This window comes from Callorhinus ursinus, unplaced genomic scaffold (genome assembly GCF_003265705.2).
Source record: "Callorhinus ursinus isolate GAN/ISIS: 27379988/994484 unplaced genomic scaffold, GSC_fseal_2.0 scaffold26, whole genome shotgun sequence".
Lineage (NCBI taxonomy): Eukaryota > Metazoa > Chordata > Mammalia > Carnivora > Otariidae > Callorhinus > Callorhinus ursinus.
Genome location: NW_027397088.1, coordinates 14,206,073 through 14,214,200, shown reverse-complemented (window position 1 = coordinate 14,214,200; position 8,128 = coordinate 14,206,073). Strand labels below are relative to the sequence as shown.

The 8,128-nt window shown below is 44.1% G+C and overlaps 1 pseudogene; it reads left to right on the top strand.

Moving 5' to 3' along the window:
* The first annotated feature begins 579 nt into the window (after nucleotides 1–579).
* LOC112838142 (developmental pluripotency-associated protein 2 pseudogene) lies at nucleotides 580–1,518 on the top strand (annotated as a pseudogene).
* Nucleotides 1,519–8,128: the final 6,610 nt, after the last annotated feature.

Here is an 8,128-nt window from a genome sequence, read left to right as displayed (position 1 = left end):
TTACAGGAGAAGAAACTGAGGCATGCAGATGTTCAGGGAAACTTTCTTAGTTCAGGGTTTAATCAAAAGCACCCCAACTACATAATACTATATTCAAGACTTGATAAGATAAAAATTGCATGAATCAGCCCAGTTGCAAGGGTGGGTATGGAAAGGGGGTAGAATTTACATGACTTGGAAAACATGTGAGTTGTAGAGTCATTTCTAAGACATTAGTGCATTAAATTACATCAACCCAACTGAAGTGGGGTGCCTGGGTGGCTCAGTCGTTAAGTGTCTGCCTTCAGCTCAGGTTATGATCCCAGGGTCCTGGGATCGAGCCCCGCATCGGGCTCCCTGCTCCGCGGGAAGCCTGCTTCTCCCTCTCCCCCTCCTCCTGCTTGTGTTCCCTCTCTCGCTGTCTCTCTCTGTCAAATAAATAAATAAAATCTTGAAAAAAAACAAAAACAAAAACTGAAGTACTACCAGAATGTCTATCCAAAAACAGTTCTGGCCCCTAATGAAGGTCAATGTCTCATTTGCAATCAGACACCATTAATGTGCTAAGATCCTTAAAACTGAAAAAAGAAGCTGGGGGAAATGGCGCACTCAACTTACGAGAACAACGAGCAGCAGGAGAGCAATCTTCAGAAAGAATGGTGTCAGAATGGAGTTTGGAATGCTAGGAAATTATTGCATCTACCAGTGAGAGTTGATGATAGCTGGAGTTGGGAATCATCGGGAATCATGATAGAAGTTTGTCATCCTCAAATAAATGAACAATTCAAGTTTTGCCCAAAACATAGTTGTTGTAATACACCAATCCTTCCCTTGCCAACCAGTTTGCCTCCATTTAATAAAGTACATTGGGACACTTTGCGGAGCTGGTGCCGACAATTGAATTTGAGTACCGATGGCCGGAAAATAGAGGTTTATCTGAGTCTCCAGAAACATGCTTACCCTGGAATAAACCAGAATATTCCTGAAACATCACCAGAAGCTAAATTGCAGTCATGTTCGAGGAAAGGCAAGATGGTGGCCGAGAAAGCAAGGCTTTGGAAAAGTTGTAAGAAGAGTGAGAGAGAGGAAGGGATTAATACCGTCGAGGTGGTAACTTCAGTACAGGAAGGCATGTTGGCAGCATGGTCAAGAATTGCTGCAAGAGCCAGTCAATCCAAGTCTGTGAATTCACGTTCCATTCCTGCTTCTGTTGAGACCTTTCTGCTGCAAGCCTCTGGTGTCCGGTGGTGTGTGGTCCATGGCAGACCCCTCTTGGCAGACACACAAGGCTGGGTTCGCCTGCAGTTTCATGCAGGTCAGGCCTGGGTGCCTGACACTCCCAAAAGGATGATCTGTCTCTTCCTGTTACCTGCCTGCACGTTCCCATCCCCAGGCCTAGAAGACAATATGTTATGTCCTGAATGTGCTAAGAGAAATAAGAAGATGATGAAAAGATTAATTGCACTGGGGAAGGAAAAGCGACCTCATTTGAACAGACCAACATTCCCTTTGGATGGGCCATATCTTAATAAGGAATAAATGGTGGAGAGCCCACAGCTACCATTGACTTGCATCCCAGCGATTGATTGCTGCACTCTGTCCTAGCCAGCCTCATTGTTGCTTGATACCTTGAGTACAGATGTGAATGTCTGGATTTTGTACTGGACATTTGCCAAGAAATGACTACTACTCCTGCTTAAAAAAAAAAAAAAAAAAGAAAGAAAGAAAAAAGAAGCTGGGCTGGCTTTGTTTGGCGGGTTAAATATGCCCCCCTACAAGTCTAGTGACTAGCTTGACAAGTTATTTACTAAACAATTTCTTCAATTTCTCAAAGACTTCACCAAATTCCAAATGAACACATTGCAAGTCAGAATTGAGTTCAACTTGATAAGGTTTTACTCTATTGTTGAAGACTGAGTTTGGAAGGTCGGAGGCAGGAGTCTCGAGAGAAAAACATTTCTAAATTGACAAAATAACTCTTTTGTTTTTTTAAAGATTTTATTTGTCAGAGAGAGAGAGAGACAGAGAGCACAAGCAGGGGGGAGCGGCAGACAGAGAGAGAAGCAGGATCCTCGCTGAGCAGGGAGCCCGACGTGGGGCTCGATCCTAGGACCCTGGGATCAGGACCTGAGCTGAAGGCAGACGCTCAACCGACTGAGCCACCCAGGTGCCCCTGCCTATGCATATGTTAACATTTATTATTCTCATGAAACAGACACTAAGTGTTGCCTGGTGGTTTGGGCTGCAGTCCTCTCAGCCTCCGAGATATACAAGAATTCTTCCTGGATCTCAGAACTTTGCAGATCTGATCCAGTAGGTCTGGGGTGGGGCCAGAGAACCTGCATACTTAAAAAGCTCCCAGGTGAAGATGATATGGAAGCATCTAGAACTCAGACTTTGGGAGCCAGATAGTTGGAGCTGGATCAAAATTCTAGCTCTGCCGCATGTTAGATCCATGTCCTTGGGCAAGACACCACACCTCGCTTGTGGCTTAGTTTCCTCATCTACAAAATGGGGTAACGACAATCATATACACATCATAGGGGCGTTGCAAAGATAAGATGAGCTAATAAGTGTGAAGCAGGAAAAACAACTAGCATTATACCCCACATATTGTTACAGCTTGCTTTTTTTACTGGCATCTTTTTATGTCAATAGAATAAAATCTACCCCATTCTTTCTAACAGCTATATGATATTCCATAATTGGATGTATATTCTTTTATAAGTTTATTTATTTAGTGATGTCTACAAGCCCCAACATGGGGCTCAAACTCATGACCCCCGAGATCAAGAGTCGGTTGCTCCACCGACTGAGCCAGCCCGGTGCCCCGGGAATGTATCTTGATTTGCATCATTCCAGTGCATTTTTTCCCTATTTTTAAAATTGTGGTAAAATAAACATAACAAAATTGACCGTTTTAACCATTTCTAAATGTACATTTCAGGGGCATTAGGTACAGTCACGTGGTTGGGCAACCATCACCACCATTCAACTCAAGAACTTTTCCATCACCCTAAACTGAAATCCTATACCCATTAAGCAATAACTCCCATGATCTCTGGCCCTTGACAATCTCTCTTATCCTTTCTGTCTCTATGAATTTCCTCATTTAAGTGGAATCGTACACTATTTGTCCTTTTGTGTCTCCCATGGGTTTTGAAGGACAAACATCCTGCAGTTCGTCCCCCTTCATGGCCTAGGCAGGAATTAGATCAGAGCTGCCGACCTTCTATGATGTGCAACCTCTGTAGGTTTCTGACTCTCTAATTAACAAAAGCCAACATCACTTTTCTTCTCTGCGCACCTGCCCTGGGCCAGAAATGTGCTGAGGACTGCAGAGTGTTCTGTGAGGTGGGAAAATTGACCCCCATTTTGCAGATGCAGAAACTAAAGATCAGAGAGGCTCACTGACCTGCCTGCTCTTACTCAGGGATTGAGGGACAGAAGTGGATTATACTTAGGTCTGACTCCGTAAGTCAAGCCCTTTTCCCCCTCCCGACTAGCCTGGCAAATGAAAAAAAGCAATCGTTGGCGGTCTTTTTCAACAACAATCTGATTCAATGCAGGTGGAACTTAAATTAAGAGAACCTGGTAAGTGAAGGTTCGGATGCATTGCCAAAATCATTTTGGGGTGTTGGCTAACCAAAAGAATTCATCGCAAAGCCTCTCTTGAGCATAAGCTGCTCAGTTTTCCAGATCGGGAGCATTTCCAACCACTTGTGTGTTTGAGAGTTGGTTTATACCGTCCACTGCTGGCTGGCCGCCTTCCCATGGGGTCTCTTCCTAAGCACGAGAGTATGTTGATTTCGAATGTCAAGCAAACGAGGACAAGGAGAACCTCAACAAGCAGATCCTTACAGGGCCAACCCTGTCCTAAACTCCTGCAGTCTTTCCCTTCGGTGTTTCAGAGGGAACGAGAATACTCAGCAGCACCCACTGTGATCCCTGACACACATAACACAGTCAAAATGCTAGTTGGATTTCCTCAGATACCCCCTAGCCAACTAAATGGGCAAGTGGTCTCTGTGTGTACATGTGTATCCAATTACTTTACAGAACCAGCCTCAAATGTTCTACTTTAAAAACAAAAACAAACCAACACAAATTTCAGTTTGATAGGACAATCCTCTAAAAATGGCTATAACTCTCACATCTAAAAATAGTATTTGTTTCCCCTCCGAGGTGGCTTTTGTCTCTTGTTTTTGCCAAGAAGAAAGACTGCTGTTTACGTTCTGCCTCGCCCTCTTCACAGGCTTTCAGTTCGGGATCCTCTTCACCAGGCTCACATGCTGTTTTGGCAACCCACGTGCATTCTTCCCTGCTTCCAGCCTTTAAAGGAGAGCAGTTCTGCCACTGAGCACCCCAGCAGGGGCGGGATGGGGGTACTGCATGTCAGGATGACCTGATGTTCTGCTTTGGGTCTGTTTTGACCAGCCGGGGTCTTAGATAGGGGTGATTAGGGAAGGCTTGAGAATATCACCCCAATAGGAGGCACGACCCAAACCCAGCCAGTATGTTAGCATTCATTGTGAACACCAGCAAGAAAAAAAAAAATGACAGTAATCTCCACAAGGACTATTGGAAGGTGCAACTGGTCAGAAGGTCAAGATTGTCCAGGTCTGATGCATTTTAGTGACGTGGGTCAAACTAGTTAACATTCTGTGGTGATGACTAATATCCACCCCCTATGCAGTTGCTAGGGATTTTTTTTTTAAAGATGTTATTTATTTGAGAAAGAGAAAGAGAGCATGAGGAGAGGGAGAGAAAGGGAAAGAATTCTGAGCAGACTCCGCACTGAGCATGGAGCCCCATGGGTGGCTCCATCCCACAACCTGGAGATCATGACTTGACCGGAAACCACGAGTCAGATGCTTAACGGACTGAGTCACCCAGGTGCCCCACTAGGGATTTTATTATAAGACAAACTACTGATGTTATTACTAATAAGTCTGAAATTCAAATCACGTGTAGCTCCATGCGCTGAGTAGCACTGAAGGATCTATGAGAAGCAACCCCCTTAAACAACATGGCTATGACATAGTTAGACAGAATGAGGGTACATGTCACACTAGGAAATTTTTCTTACTGTTTTCTTATTGCAACTGAGGATGCTGCCTTTCTTAACTTAGACTCTGTATCAGAAGAACATCTTAATCTTTGCTCCCTCTCTTCAAACTGGTTCATAAATTGTGCATCCATATTCAGTGAGACACCTCTAAATTTGGGGGCATGTATTACGTACAGGGTCCAGAAAAACAGGGGCATAAATAAAGCCATGTCTCTGGCCATCCATTTGGGGTAGGGAAGATACAGCACACGTGACCTCTGTGGTCCATGTATTCTGGAGAGATTGTGGCTACTGTATATGCTAAATTATAATTCAGTACATGTTTACTGAACATTTCAATGCTGAGCTTGCCTTCTAGTCAAGAGACTGAACTAAACAAGAGAATAAGAGATGAAATACCTAGTGACCACTCTTCTGGTGAGGTTCCCATCTGTCTCTTTCCAGCCTAATTTCATGTGCCTACAGAGTGGCTGCTTTCATTCACTCAACAAGCATCTGATGCACACAATGGAGTATTATCTCTAAGGAACTTACTATCTAGTTCAGGAGAAAAGGTGTGTGTACATAAAATAACTAGCGATCAATACAAGGTCATATAGAATCAAGCGTTAGGATGTAATGACAAAGACATGAATATGGATTGGAATGTTAAAAGGAGATTAAAAAATGGCTGGGCTCCAGTTGGTGAGGGTCTTCTGTGGAAGAAGGAACCTCAGGAACTGGCCCTTGAGTGAAGAATTGCACTAATGCAAAGGACAGAAGAGTGGGCATTTCAGACTGGAAAACAGATGCGCTCCAACAAAACCCAGAGATAGAATGAAAGTACTGTGCATGCTTGTTTCCCTTTGTCCTTCCTTTATATTTTTTTCTGCTGCTTCACCCACTAGAGCTCCTCCCACCCCAGCTAATAGGCTGCAAATTTATAGAATAGCCACTTGCATTTTACACCATCTGTTCAGGGAATGTTTTGTACCTACTCTCCCAACTTTGGAGGGAGGAGAGGGTGAATTGTATTTAAGGAGGAAAAGATGGAAACATTAAAGAGAAATGTGCTCTTTTCCTTCCTTTCCCTTCCCTTTCTTCCCAAATGATTCAGACCTAAGGTGTTAGGTGCGGCCGGACATCCATAGGGCGGGGAGAGAGGGTTAGCTGCGGTGTGTCAGATTTTAAGCAAGGCGAAGGGGGCCACCACACAAGGGGAGGCACGACCAATATGGGAGTCAGAGCCCTTGAGGGTGAGGGGGCATCCCCATACTGAGTGGCTCCATGTGTGGGTCAGAGTCTGAGCATGATGACTGAGGCATCTTCACATGAGGGCAGCCAGACATGGGATATCAGAACCTGAGCAGAGAGGAAAGCATCTATAATGGAGAAGGAGTGGCAGTAGAGACGAGGAATTGATGAAATAAACAAATATATAAAGGTTTCTCACCATTGGGGAAGGGAGTCACAAACATGGAAAAGAAGAAAACAAAAATGAATCATGTGGTGTGGATGTGGTCGTAATGAAGCATGGTTTGCAAGATTGGGTAGGTAGATAGACTGCGTGGACAGATAGATAGAAATACAAACATAGATGTACATACGCGTGTATGTATCACGGTAGACTATAGGATGGCCCCCTTGTCTCTATCGCTTAGTTAGGTAATTGTAGTACAAAGCTCCTAAGATGGGCCCCAATCATCCGTACTTCCGGGCATTCATGCCTTTGTGTAAGTCCCTCCCCTTGAGTGTGGCAGGACCTATGACCTGCTTCTAACCAGTACAATACAGCAAAGGTAATAGGATGTTTCTGTGATTAGGCTACGTAAGATTGTCATGTCCCTCTTGCTTGGAGACTCTCTCCCTTGCTGGCTTGGATGAAGCAAGCTGCTACGTCATCAGTGGTTCTGTGGAGGAGCCCAGAGGGAAAAGAACTGAGGGCAACCTCCAGCCAACAGCCCGACTGAGAAATGGAGGCTCTCTGCCACCACGTGAGCTCAGAAATGGGTCCTTCCCCAGCTAAGCCTGGAGAGAAGATCACAACCCCAGGCAAATTTGTGAGAGCCTCAAGCAAAAGAGCCAGCTAAGGCATGCCAGCATTCCTGACCTCAGAAACTGTGAGATAGTAAGTGTATGTTGGCATAAGTTGCTAAGTTCGTGGTATTTGTTATGCAGCAACAGATAACCAGTACGTATGTGTGGTGTATATACCTTAGCTGTCACTGAGAAGGCCTAAGAGCAACGACACTCCTCAAAATCTGGGCTTCAAACGTCATTTCCAACTAAAAGGAACTATGGCTTCTTGGAGAAACGACTGATTCCAAGCCCACAGCATGGAAAGTATAAGGTGAGTCTGGAACCTCTTCTTGTGCAAGAAGAGTAAGAAAACGCTCAAAGAAGGGATGCGGACGTGTCAAAAGGACATAGGGCTCCCACTATGTCCTTGACTCCCAAAGTCAGATCAGGGGTACTTTGAGCATCAAAATAAGTGAAAATAGTGGTGGTTTATGAACCTATTGAATAAAATGGGAAGCCATGTGTTGATAGATATATAAATAATGAATTTATGAATTGGAGATTTGATAAGGAATGAGATATTTAGCTCATTCTAAAATGCTTCCCCACAAAATATTAATCGATAATAAAGAGGAAAAGAGTAACTTTATAGCAGAGAAGCCTGGCAGATACCACCTTTATTAAATGATCAAAGTCAACATCATCATTAGTGGGAGACATTGAAATCATGGGGCACCTGACAAAATGCACTGAGAATACAGAGACATTTGTATGTTATTCCTGCCCAAGATGCATAACCTGATTCTTCTTAGGAGGAAGCACGAGACAAACCCAAATTGGGGGATACTGTAAAAAATAACTGGGAATAAATAAAAAGGTGTCATGGTCAAGAACATGGAAGAGACTGAGGAACTGGCCCATGGCTGTGGAAACATGACAATTAACTGCGACGTGTGGTTCTGATCTGGATCCTCGGGCTGTAAACAACGTTATTAGGACAACTGTCCAAACTTGAATAGGGTGTGAAGATTAGGTGGTAGTCATGCATTCGTGTTTCTTTCCTGATCACGATGGTCTTAC